This window comes from Procambarus clarkii, chromosome 40, assembly GCF_040958095.1.
Source record: "Procambarus clarkii isolate CNS0578487 chromosome 40, FALCON_Pclarkii_2.0, whole genome shotgun sequence".
Taxonomy (NCBI): domain Eukaryota; kingdom Metazoa; phylum Arthropoda; class Malacostraca; order Decapoda; family Cambaridae; genus Procambarus; species Procambarus clarkii.
Window position 1 is genome coordinate 12,136,310 of NC_091189.1, and position 14,445 is coordinate 12,150,754.

Sequence of the window (14,445 nt, forward strand, 5' to 3'; positions counted from 1 at the left end):
GTTAGACATTGATGCTTGTGTTGCATATTGATGCCTATGTTAGACATTGATGCTTGTGTTGCATATTGATGCCTATGTTAGACATTCATGCTTGTGTTGCATATTGATGCCTATGTTAGACATTGATGCCTATGTTAGACATTGATGCCTATGTTAGACATTGATGCTTGTGTTGCATATTGAGGCTTGTGTTAGACATTGATGCCTATGTTAGACATTGATGCCTATGTTAGACATTGATGCCTATGTTAGACATTGATGCTTGTGTTGCATATTGATGCCTATGTTAGACATTGATGCTTGTGTTGCATATTGATGCCTATGTTAGACATTGATGCTTGTGTTGCATATTGATGCCTATGTTAGACATTGATGCTTGTGTTGCATATTGATGCCTATGTTAGACATTGATGCTTGTGTTGCATATTGATGCCTATGTTAGACATTGATGCTTGTGTTGCATATTGATGCCTATGTTAGACATTGATGCTTGTGTTGCATATTGATGCCTATGTTAGACATTGATGCTTGTGTTGCATATTGATGCCTATGTTAGACATTGATGCTTGTGTTGCATATTGATGCCTATGTTAGACATTGATGCTTGTGTTGCATATTGATGCCTATGTTAGACATTGATGCTTGTGTTGCATATTGATGCCTATGTTAGACATTGATGCTTGTGTTGCATATTGATGCCTATGTTAGACATTGATGCTTGTGTTGCATATTGATGCCTATGTTAGACATTGATGCTTGTGTTGCATATTGATGCCTATGTTAGACATTCATGCTTGTGTTGCATATTGATGCCTATGTTAGACATTGATGCCTATGTTAGACATTGATGCCTATGTTAGACATTGATGCTTGTGTTGCATATTGAGGCTTGTGTTAGACATTGATGCCTATGTTAGACATTGATGCCTATGTTAGACATTGATGCCTATGTTAGACATTGATGCTTGTGTTGCATATTGATGCCTATGTTAGACATTGATGCTTGTGTTGCATATTGATGCCTATGTTAGACATTGATGCTTGTGTTGCATATTGATGCCTATGTTAGACATTGATGCTTGTGTTGCATATTGATGCCTATGTTAGACATTGATGCTTGTGTTGCATATTGATGCCTATGTTAGACATTGATGCTTGTGTTGCATATTGATGCCTATGTTAGACATTGATGCTTGTGTTGCATATTGATGCCTATGTTAGACATTGATGCTTGTGTTGCATATTGATGCCTATGTTAGACATTGATGCTTGTGTTGCATATTGATGCCTATGTTAGACATTGATGCCTATGTTAGACATTGATGCTTGTGTTGCATATTGATGCCTATGTTAGACATTGATGCTTGTGTTGCATATTGATGCCTATGTTAGACATTGATGCCTATGTTAGACATTGATGCTTGTGTTGCATATTGATGCCTATGTTAGACATTGATGCTTGTGTTGCATATTGATGCCTATGTTAGACATTGATGCTTGTGTTGCATATTGATGCCTATGTTAGACATTGATGCTTGTGTTGCATATTGAGGCTTGTGTTAGACATTGATGCTTGTGTTGCATATTGATGCCTATGTTAGACATTGATGCCTATGTTAGACATTGATGCTTGTGTTGCATATTGAGGCTTGTGTTGCTGATTCCTGTGTTGTATTGTCGACGGTTGTGTTGTATTGTTGATGATTCTGTTGTATTAGTCATGTTCGTGATTCGTATTGTCATTCGTCGTGATTCATTAGTAAGTCTTTAATTATCCTGCAGGTATATCTTGAGGTTATCTTGAGATGATTTCGGGGCTTTAGTGTCCCCGCGGCCCGGTCCTCGACCAGGCCTCCACCCCCAGGAAGCAGCCCGTGACAGCTGACTAACACCCAGGTACCTATTTTACTGCTAGGTAACAGGGGCATAGGGTGAAAGAAACTCTGCCCAGTGTTTCTCGCCGGCGCCTGGGATCGAACCCAGGACCACAGGATCACAAGTCCAGCGTGCTATCCGCTCGGCCGACCAGCTCCCTAGATCCAAAATATATATATCCAAAATTTCACCACCGTTCTTTGTTTCCTTTCGGATAGGTATTCTCTCAGCAAGCCCGATACGCTTCCAGTTACCCCCCCCCCCCCCCAGCTTGTTTCTCACGTTTGCGTGGAGCAGTGTCCACCCTGTTCGGGAAGTCCGGGAAGATGCAGACAACCCTTCCTTTCGTGTGTAATCATTGACATCTTGTCATTGAAGTAGTTGGTTGCCAGATACGGCGTCTTGTCCGTGAGCCCGTCTTAAGGTTTATAAAACATGTTGTCCTTTATCTTAGTTCTGTAAGTCTTTGCATGATTAAATGTGTGTGTGTGTGTGTGTGTGTGTGTGTGTGTGTGTGTGTGTGTGTGTGTGTGTGTGTGTGTGTGTGTGTGTGTGTGTGTGTGCGTGTGTGTGTGTGTGTGCGTGTGTGTGTGTGTGTGCGTGTGTGTGTGTGTGTGCGTGTGTGTGCGAGCTTTATTTGTCCCACATTAATTACGACTGAAGAAATAAGAGTTGTAACCATTAAAATTGTCTTCATTAATTCTAATTATCGCCGGATCGTTTGCGTGTCACGGTACTTGTTAACTAATGGCGTTAAGTGTCCCCGACAAGGACCTGGAGGTGGTGTCCTGTCACTGTATATGTGTCACCGTGTTAACCTGCGCGGTGCTGTGTGTCGGGGGCCTAGTGCTGTCACCCGTTCCTGCCACCCGTTCCACCCACCTGTCACCTTCCAGCTCACCCTTTTCTTCTCCCACTCTTCATTCTTGTTTATCTCCTGTCACCTCTTTCTTATTTTCCACTTCTTTCTCCCTCACTTTCCCCTTCCTTCTCTCAATGTCGCCTCCCTTCTCTCTCTCACTCCTAATATCCTACCCTCATCCGTCTCCCTGCCTTCAAGACCTTCCCCCACACCGTCTGAGGGCCCCCTTGCAGGGAACTAAAAGCTATTCCCAGAACTTGTGCTACAACACGCGTAGGGACGAAGGAGAGAAAGAGGTATCGGAGGTAGAGAGAGAGAGAGGGGGACAGAGGAAGAAGGAGGAGGGAGGTGTGAGAAGAATGTGGTGGGTAAAGAGAGGCGCAGGCAGGGGCTTCCGTTACACCTGGGTGTGCTTGCAAGTGCTTGGGGGCCACGTGTACACGAGGAGGCTTACTACGGGCTCACCATAGCCCGTGCTACTTGGAACTTTGTTCCGGGTGACGAATCTTAAACAACGAGGAGGCTTCCAGTCTCGTGTGATATAACCCCGTTAAGGTGTAGTAACACTGGTAATGTTTATATGTGGGACTTAACGGTGTGATGTTCACACAACAGCACCGCTCCTATGCCAGGTAAGTCCACTACGGGCTCACCATAGCCCGTGCTACTTGGAACTTCTTCCGAGTAGCTGAATCTATAATAACAACAATGGCGGTGTGATGTTGTTGGTGGTGGTGAGAAGGGGTGAGTAGTTAGTGTTTTGTTGTGATGGACGGGTGCCCGGTGGTGCCCAGGTCTCTTCTTCTCCTCCTCACCCTCTCCTTCTTTCATCATCCCCTTTCCCTTCTTCCCTCCCCCTCACCTCTTCTTCTTCTTCCTCCTCCCTCCCTGTCCTTCTTTTCCTCCTCCGCCTCCCCTCTTCCCCCTCCTCTTTCCCTTTCCCCCCCATTTATCTCCCTCTCTGCCCTCTCTTCCATCCTCTTCCCTCCCCCCGTCCTCTTTCTCTCGGTGCTCTCCATCCCACCCTTCCTCCTTCCTCTTCCACACTCTCCTTCCTCTATCCATTTGTCTATTCCTTCTTCCCCTCATTTTCCCCTCTACTTCTCTCCCTCCTCTTTCCCCCCCCATTTCATCCCCTTGCCCGCCCCCCTCTTCCCACATCTTCCCTCTGTCGTATCTCCATCTTACATCACCACTGCACACCATCATCACCAGACGACGCTCCCTGCAGCTTCGTCTGGGCAGATTGAGCTCTCTGGAACACATGGAACTCCAAATTGATCTCACTGGAACACATGGAACACCAGACTGAGCTCCGTGGATCACATGGAGCAGCAGAGTGAGAGCATATGGAACACTACAAAAAGAGCATCATCATCATCACTTAATTTTTAAAAAATCTTGTAGTACCAAGTCTTAATCTTGTAGTCCCATAGCAGCTTAAACCAAAGGTCAAACAACTGCCCATTTTAGTCACCACAAAGCTAATAAGAAAAAGGAAATGTGGTATGACCGAAGCTGGTAATTTTTTTTTTCCTCAATAATATGTGTGGGAAGATGATAAATGGGATTCAGGACCACCTCAGACATGTGCTGTTACCTTCAGCAAATAGGCAATTGTGTAAGCATTTCGAAATAATAATAATAATGATGATGATTGATGAAAACTTCCTATTTACTGGACGCTATTCAGCAGTTCCGTGACATGTTAGAGCTAAGGGAGCCGGTCGGCCGAGCGGACAGCACGCGGGGCTTGTGATCCTGTGGTCCTGGGTTCGATCCCAGGCGCCGGCGAGAAACAATGGGCAGAGTTTCTTTCACCCTATGCCCCTGTTACCTAGCAGTAAAATAGGTACCTGGGTGTTAGTCAGCTGTCACGGGCTGTTTCCTGGGAGTGGAGGCCTGGTCGAGGACCGGGCCGCGGGGACACTAAAAAAAGCCCCGAAATCATCTCAAGATAACCTCAAGATAGGACCTGGGCTGTGGTGCAGCGGCAACACACTCGACGCCCCTTACCCATCGCAAGTAATACGAGGCTCAGGTTCGAACCCAAGAGCAGCAGTTATACGGAGATGCGATGTAATATGAAGATACACAAATGCCAGCATCCCGCGTGATCAAGTGGAGGGTTGTAGTCAGCTCTGGGGGAGTGACAGAGAAGAGGATATACAGAACTTTCACCAGACCAATCACTCCTGATGTTCGGCATCCTTTCTCTCCGGCTGCACCAATCCTCCCTTTTTTCCTCTAATCGTTACTCATCAACCATTAACCACACATATCCCTTCCCTCAGTCCATGAATTGCAACCCATTGACAACCCATATTCCTTCCATATTCGCCCCCCCTAAAACTCCATCACCCCCATGTAACTTCCTCCCACTCGGTTTGAAAGGCACTTCACCCAATCGTCCCATTAGTATCCATTGATATGCTCTCCACCACGTTCCATTTTCTATTCCACTCCCTCACGGCCATCTAACCTATCAGAGGACCCTTAACTTACTGTTGTTGAAAAAAAAAAAATCCCAAATTTATATTAACTTTTTTTCATTTTCAAATTACGTCCATATTCGGCTATACGGGCAAACGGCCAAAAGCGACGTTCTTTTTAATTAAGAGGACAGGTTGCTAGGATTCAAAAACAGAAAACGGGACAGTACGTCAGTTTCGCGAGCCGCTTCCATTTTCAAGACAATTTTTGCCTTTATGTGACGCATACGACCGAAATGCGTCGTTCTTTGTAAGAGAACAGGTCGCTCTACCACGAACTCAACCTACACCCCACCGATAGGCTAGAAGCTACCCATCCAGAGGATGAAATGATACTGAAGGGTCTGAACATCTTGCACACCAATGCTGATGGACTATCAAATAAAGTAGAGGAACTAAAAGACTTTGGACACAAATCATGTTGTGATGACAATTGCGAAGTTTAAAGTAACTGTTATGATACAAAGTATGAACAGAGCATGCGTAAATGGTGAAGAGGAAACAGCGCACGAACTGAGAGCAAAAAGCTGCTAGTAATGGGAAACTTTAATCATACCCAAACTAGCTGGGAAATAATGGACCTGAGAAGTGAAGATGTATGCAGAGAAATGCTTTTGGTAGAAATGCTTATGGAGATATCAGCGTAACAAGGTTATCGCGAATAACCGAACTCAATTACGGGCTCACCATAGCCCGTGCTACATGGACGTTTCGTTCTGTGTAGCTAAATCTAAATCAACAACAACAACAATATGGTAGAGGTAGAAACGAATATCGTGGTGTAAGAAGGTGGGAAGGGAAGAGGAGGCGACCAACCAGCTAACCTAGAACTAGTTTTCACACTGAATAAAATAGTCATTGAAAGTATTGACAGTGAAATGCCGAAACAATGATGGTGAAATATCTTCCAATGTGACAGTGAAAGCTACAGGAAGAGGATGGTTTCAAGGTAGGAACAGCACAGTGAGGGACCATTGATCAAAATTAGACACAGATGAGTGACAGCTGTCATAAAGAACAGCTTCACTGTTTGAGGTGTCAGTAAATCAACCTTCCTTGTAAAAGGATGGTGCTTATAGCAACTATTTGCACGAACGTGGAAAAATGAACAGTTGCTGCCAACAATGTTATCGCTCACCTCTCTGTCTGTCTCTGTCTCTCTCTCTCTCTCTCTCTCTCTCTCTCTCTCTCTCTCTCTCTCTCTCTCTCTCTCTCTCTCTCTCTCTCTCTCTCTCTCTCTCTCTCTCTCTCTCTCTCACCAAGATATATTCACCTCAGGACAAGCGTTGCCAGCCTGAGAGAAAAAAAACTGGTCAATATCAATATAGTGTATACAAGACAAGTCAATTACAAGAGCGCCTCAATTATTGACCTCTGGCCTGGCAGGTGCGGCCAGCCCAGGAATAATTTACTCTCTTTAAATGCACATCTAGTTCACTGTGTAGCTGTGTTAAGGCGGGACATGTTGCCTGCACCCCCTCCCACCCGTCTCGTCCCCCTATTCCTCCATCCTTCCCCCCTCTCTCTCTCTCTCTCTCTCTCTCTCTCTCTCTCTCTCTCTCTCTCTCTCTCTCTCTCTCTCTCTCTCTCTCTCTCTCTCTCTCTCTCTCTCTCTCTCTCTCTCTCTCTCTCTCTCTCTCTCTCTCTCTCTCTCTCCTCTCTCTATTTCCCCATCCCTTCGTCCCTTCGCCTCTCCGTCCGTCTGACCTTTCCTCCGTTCCTACCGAAGACCAAAAATCGTCGTACTAGAAAATAGTTGCGGCTGGCGAAATTGACATACGGTCCCGTTTTCTGTTTTGGGTCCTCTGGTAGGTTAGGAATAGGGCACTTTAGTTTGACAGTGTCTTGACGTTGGGAAATCTTAGGAGGACGCGACTGGACGATGAGTAACGGGGCTGAAGATATGGTGACCAAACCACGCATCAGTAGGTGAAGACGACGTTTCGGTCCGTCTTGGACCGTTATCGTGTCTGGTGGGACTTGAAGCAACACCGAAACGTGAAGATGCCAACGATGCCACTGCCCAAAAAGTCTCTCTCAGTGACGATGCCTCTGCCCTAAGCGCTGCCCAAAAGTCTCTCTCAGTGACGATGCCACTGCCCAAAAGTCTCTCTCAGTGACGATGCCACTGCTCAAAACGCCATGCCCACTACCCCAGACTACTCTTTGTATAGGTCATATACGTATGTATAGGTCATATACGTATGTATAGGTCATATACGTATGTATAGGTTATATTTGTATGTATAGGTTTGCAACAGCCATCTGCGAGTCATATAGGACTCGGGCGTGGATCACCTAATTCCTCCGTGATCTAGTGGCAGCCCTGGAAAGCTCAACGTTCCAGTTGGTACCTCTGGAATCTTTCCTTACTGTGGCTAGCTCAATGGTTCGGTTGATAGAGCGACTGTGTCTCCCTTGCTTCAAGGCCCCTTAGTGTCCAGGTGAATGAAATGTTATTGTCCACGTTTAGTGTGGTGGACAATAATTGTGGTTGACAGTGGATGTGGATATATAGGTGAGGTAAGGTACAATGTCTTTAATATTGATAAGGTATTAGTGAGTTAAATGTCTGTATCAATGGTCCTACTCAAATCACCCTTTAAGTGATCAATGATCAATGTTCGATTCCCTTCACGAGGAAGAGTTTTTTCTGATAATATATATATATATATATATATATATATATATATATATATATATATATATATATATATATATATATATATATATATATATATATATATATATATATATTATAATATTATATATATATATATATATATATATATATATATAATATTATTTTCTTATCCCACTTTTAAATGTAACTGAACAAGAGCCATTATTTACACAATATTTACACAATACAGATTATTTTCATAGATGAAGACTGGACTCGACAGGAAATTCCTCCTTCGCTTCCTTTTGTCTGAGGCGAACTGGGCTCCCCGGCGTCAGCCTTGCTGTTCCCGGCTGATAACCCCGGACAAACACCCACCAGTCCCAGAGAGCATATTAAGGAAAGGATGAGCAGTTGTGAAGATGTGAGGGCACGTTGCTGGCTGCCTACCTGCCTGGCTTGCCGGCTACATGGCTTTCTCTACCTGGCTTGCCGGCCGGCCGCCTGGCTGGCTGGCTGGCTGGTGGGAAGATTTGTTAAACCACCATCGGAGACAGCAGCACCTGAACCAATACTGGCACCTTCAGGAATATCAAGAGCGCTGCCGCCAGCACCACCTCCGCCAGCACCACCAACACTAGCAGCAGAGTTTGTTCAAGGATACGAGCAGCGAGGTCGTCTCGCGTTTGATCACCTGAACCTATATTTGTAGAAATACCTTACTGAGCTTCACAGTAAGATTCAAGCCCACAAGAGCGTCGCCATCTCTCTTTACCTACGGCTGTCCTTAGGTCATGGCCGTTGTAACTTTTACACGGAGTGTCAGTGATGCTCTCAGAACCACCTAGAAAGCCCTAGACCCACATGCTTGTCGCAGATCGTTTGACTCCTTTTTCAGACCGAAGAGACCGCGGCGCCATTTAGGAAGGACCGGACATTCATTTTTCACAAATTCTGAGTCACTGTTGTGTTCCTTCGTATAGGCTTGTGTGTCGGGAGTGGCCGGGATATTGGGGTGGCTCATCGTAGCTAAGAGACGAGGCCAAGTAATATTGTAACTGGCCAACTCTCCTTACCAGTCAATAGACTATCCAGGACTCAACCCACTTGGTGCTTGGCTTTCTCCAATGAGGGAGAGGGTGCCATGTGGTCCGGGAACTAGGAGGACAGATGAGTGTAGCTCACGAAGCTCCTTTTCTGGCCGAAGGATAGAGGACAGCCCATCCTCCTGTTTAGTTTGTACTTATAGTAAGAATGAGGACTATAGTACATATATGGCGTAATGGACAATTAGAAAGTAGAAATCGTTACTATTGAGTTTGGACAAACCGGGAAAGGTTTTGTATTTATGTTGCAAAGACAACCTAAAGTAACCTAACCTAACCGTCCTGGGCGTAATACACGCTGTCTGAGGCCTAATATAGTACATATGTGTGCTATACTAGGCCAAGGAGCCGGTCGGCCGAGCGGACAGCATGCGGGACTTGTGATCCTGTGGTCCTGGGTTCGATCCCAGGCGCCGGCGAGAAACACTGGGCAAAGTTTCTTTCACCCAATGCCCCTGTTACCTAGCAGTAAAATAGGTACCTGGGTGTTAGTCAGCTGTCACGGGCTGCTTCCTGGGGGTGGAGGCCTGGTCGAGGACCGGGCCGCGGGGACACTAAAAGCCCCGAAATCATCTCAAGATAACCTCAAGATAAGGAATATTTAAGTTTGTTTTTTAGATTTATTTTTTTGGCACCCTATAAAGTGAATAGTACCAAATTCTATCTAATTGCCTTTAGGTCAGTGTCTGTACTACGGTGCACATTGGTACAAAAAGTACAATCTGAACAGAAGGCTGAGTTGGAACAGACTAAAAGTGTTCAATTGTCTATTGATGAAGAATCATTTTCAGACGGGCCACAGATTCTGTTCCCTCCGTGTTGGTTTGTTTTATGTTGTAAAGTCGAAACGAGATTATAATAAACCTAACCAAAAGATGAGATGAATGTTTATTTACACAGCAATATGGCCTTGTTACGTTGACAAGGGAGTCGTTGATCAATTAGGGATCTGAGTATTACACTTTTACACACACTTTATATTTACACCATCGACAAAGAATTCCAACGTCAGTAAAATAATACAAAAAAACAGTAAAACATATCAGATACAGAAAGGCTAATGGGGGGCGGGGGGCGGGGGGGGGGGGGAGAGGGCATAGAGGAAGGAAAGGAAAGGAACTATCAGGAGAAAGCGCCAGCATCAGCCAGAATAATGATAGGACGCAGGTTCGAATCCTCGTACGGCCCTTGTGGATTTGTTCAATGATAGGATGAATTATGAGAACCTTCAAATCCAGGGATTCCCCACACACAAAGATCACATTATTCAGATCACTGGTGCTGTGATCTGCTGATTGCTGAACTACTGTGAACATGCACGGCACGATAAAGCACCTAAACTATTGGGATCGTCTCAAAATGTTCTCTAGAATGAAGACGAGAGAGGTATCATAATATAAACGTGAAGATACTGGAAGGCCACATCCTTAAGTTTCACAGTAAAATAACATCTTTGAGAGAACACTATGGTAGGAAATGCAGAATAGACCCGATGAAGAGTGGAGATCAGAGAACACTGAGTGAACATCAGAGGTCCGCGGCTATTCACTTAGTGAACATCAGATTATCCTCTCATGGAACATACGAAATATTGCCGGAACAAAAGTAGAAGTGTTCTAGAGAAAATAGATATGCTCCTGCAATAAATGCCGGACCAACTGGGCTGTAGTGGATATGTGGGACAGCGGGGGCATCTCCAAGCAAACAGCCTGTTGGACCAAGTCATCACAAGTTATGTCTAGTCGCCAGCCGGGCTTTGGGGAGTATAGGACTCCCTCAATCCTCTCCATGTATATATTCCTCCAGGTACCTTTACTCACTGCTCTCTTCTCTACTCGCTTCTCCACCCTGCTCACTCTCTCCCTCTCCCTCACACTACTCCTCCCTCTCTCCCTCTCTCCACTCTCTCTCCCCCCTCTTTGTTTTTCTTTGCCTCCTTCCTCTTAGAATGACACCTTTCCGCTATAATGGAAATTCGTGTACCGACGACTTGAAAGACGGTAGAGGGCGTCTTGAGGGCGTCCTCTTCTGACTGGAGGATAGTAGACAGACTAAGAGTGCTCCTCTGCGGATGATCCGTCTGGTAAACCATGTGCTAAGGTTTTTAAGGAGTATATTGCGTTTATACGACCACCTCGCTCCTACGGCGCTAGAGAAATGTATTTATTACCTATCAATATTTCCTCTGTCTCTTCGTCCTCTCTCTTTTCTTGGTTTTCTCCCTCCTTTTCCTTCCCGTTTTCTTTCCTCGCCCTCATTCCTTGTTTTCCTCCGCTGTTCTCTTTTTCGCGTTCCCTCTTCCGCCTTTATCGTTCTTTTTTTAATCTTGCTCCCTCTTCTCTGTACGTCCGCTTACTCCTTCCTTCTTTATCCTTCCTCGTTACTCTTCCAGCTTCGTCGCTCTCTTTCTCCTTTCAGGTTCCTGTTCCTTCTCTCTCGCTCCTTCTACTTTTTCTTTCTCTTCCTACCCTCTTCTTCCTCCTCTCCTCTTCCTCCTTCCTCTCCCCTTCCTCCTTCCTCTCTTCCTCCTTCCTCTCCTCTTCCTACTTCCTCTCCTCTTCCTCCTTCCACTCCTCTTCCTCCTTCCTCTCTTCTTCCTCCTTCCTCTTCTCTTCTTCCTCCTCTCCTCTTCCTCCTTCCTCTCCTCTTCTTCCTTCCTCCTTCCTCTCCTCTTCCTCCTTGGAAGGAGGAGGAGGAGAGGCGTGGTGGCCTCCTCCGCCTGCGTGCGTGGAGGCTGCAAGGGGGGGGGGGGGTGGCGCCCCGGAGCGGCGGCCACAGGAGACAAAAACGGTGCCGGGGCCCCCGACAAGAGCGTGGTCGCGTCGATAACGACCTGACACTAGTTCCTGCCGGGGTCGTTAACGGAGGCGTGACCCCTCTGTGCGCCTCTCCTTCACCAGCACTCTCTTATCTTGCTTTACGACGCTTCTCCTCCTTCTTCTTCTCCTACTCCTTTCCTCCTTTCCTCTTGGTCATCTTTCTCCTACTTCTCTTTACTTCTCCACCTCTTCACACCTCATTATTGCTCCTCTGCTTCCTCCTCATTATCGTCGTAGCCGTTATCATCTGCGTCGTGCGCCTCATGAGTCCTCATGATTATGTCCAATGGCCCAGAGCTTACTTAAATGTTTGAGCGATAAATGTAACCTCGTGAAATGGTTTTGGGGGCTGAAAGGTTTTTATGAGTAATGTCTGCTTTTTAATTAGCACCGTTGTTTGATTCTCATGGAAGATTTCCTCATTAACTTGCCTCATGATTCTTAGATTCGTAAACAAGATTCTCTCATTAACTGCCTCATAATTCCTCAATTTACTGTCTCATGTCTTCTTAAATTCTTCAGTTGTAGTGCCCATCAGATGGCTTATGATTGTCAGATTCAGAATTTTAAACGTCTTCATTAATTACGCCGGGATTGTGGTATTAATAAACCATTAAAGTTGCGAATTGATTAACCTCAAATTATTAAGCACTCGAGTTATTTTTCATTGACTGGCTTACGGGGGAGTGTCATGGCTGGTAGTATTTCTTGAAGCTTCCGCCAGTATACTGCAGGTCTCTATGGGAGGAGGAGGTCTCTATGGGAGGCGGGCCGTAGTGTGGGAGCCTATTGGGCTCTATCATATCTACACTTGACACTGTGTATGGAGTCAGCCTCCACCACATTTGGGTACTCAGTTTCCACCTGTGTCCCCCTTGTTCGCGTACCCTTAGGGTTAAACAGTTTATCCTTATCTACCTTATCAATTCCTCTGAGGAATTTGTAGGTAGTGATCATGTCTCTCCTTATTCTTCTGTCTTCCAGTGTCGTTAGGTTCATTTCACGCAGCCTTTCCTCGTAACTCATGCCTCTTAGTTCTGAGACTATCTTAGTAGCATACCTCTGAACTTTTTCCAGCTTCGTCTTGTGCTTGACAAGGTACGGGCTCCATGCTGGGGCCGCATACTCCAGGATTGGTCTTACAGATGTGGTATACAAGGTTCTGAATGATTCCGTACACAGGTTCCTGAAGGTGTACTCACCTAATTGTGCTTGCGGGGGTTGAGCTCTAGCTCTTTGGTCCCGCCTCTCAACCGTCAATCAATAGGTGTACAGGTTCCTGAGCCTATTAGGCTCTATTATATCTACACTTGAAACTGTGTATGGAGTCAGCCTCCACCACAAGGTGTGTGTGTGTGTGTGTGTGTGTGTGTGTGTGTGTGTGTGTGTGTGTGTGTGTGTGTGTGTGTGTGTGTGTGTGTGTGTGTGTGCGTGGGTGTGTACTCACCTAGTTGTACTCACCTAGTTGTGCTTGCGGGGGTTGAGCTCTGGCTCTTTGGTCCCGCCTCTCAACTGTCAATCAACAGGTGTACAGGTTCCTGAGCCTATTGGGCTCTATCATATCTACACTTGAAACTGTGTATGGAGTCAGCCTCCACCACATCACTTCCTAATGCATTCCATTTGTCAACCACTCTGACACTAAAAACGTTCTTTCTAATATCTCTGTGGCTCATTTGGGCACTCAGTTTCCACCTGTGTCCCCTAGTGCGTGTGCCCCTTGTGTTAAACAGCCTGTCTTTATCAACCCTGTCAATTCCCTTGAGGATCTTGAATGTGGTGATCATGTCCCCCCTAACTCTTCTGTCTTCCAACGAAGTGAGGTTTAATTCCCGTAGTCTCTCCTCGTAGCTCATACCTCTCAGCTCGGGTACTAGTCTGGTGGCAAACCTTTGAACCTTTTCCATTTTAGTCTTATGCTTGACTAGATATGGACTCCATGCTGGTGCCGCATACTCCAGGATTGGTCTGACATATGTGGTATATAATGTTCTGAAAGATTCCTTACACAAGTTTCTAAAGGCCGTTCTTATGTTAGCCAACCTGGCATATGCTGCTGCTGTTATCCTCTTGATGTGAGCATCAGGGGACAGGTCTGGCGTGATATCAACCCCCAGGTCTTTCTCTGTGTGTGTATGTGTGTGTGTGTGTGTGTGTGTGTGTGTGTGTGTGTGTGTGTGTGTGTGTGTGTGTGTGTGTGTGTGTGTGTGTGTGTGTGTGTGCGTGCGTGCGTCTGTGTGTGTGTGTGTGTGTGTGTGTGTACTCACCTAGTTGTACTCACCTAGTTGTGTCTGCAGGATCGAGCATTGACTGTTGGATCCCGCCTTTCGAGCATCGGTTGTTTACAGCAATGACTCCTGTCCCATTTCCCTATCATACCTGGTTTTAAAATTATGAATAGTATTTGCTTCCACAACCTGTTCCTGAAGTGCATTCCATTTCCCCACTACTCTCACGCTAAAAGAAAACTTCCTAACATCTCTGTGACTCATCTGAGTTTCAAGCTTCCATCCATGTCCTCTCGTTCTGTTACTATTCCGTGTGAACATTTCGTCTATGTCCACTCTGTCAATCCCTCTGAGTATCTTATACGTTCCTATCATGTCCCCCCTCTCCCTTCTTCTTTCTAGTGTCGTAAGGCACAGTTCCCTCAGGCGCTCCTCATACC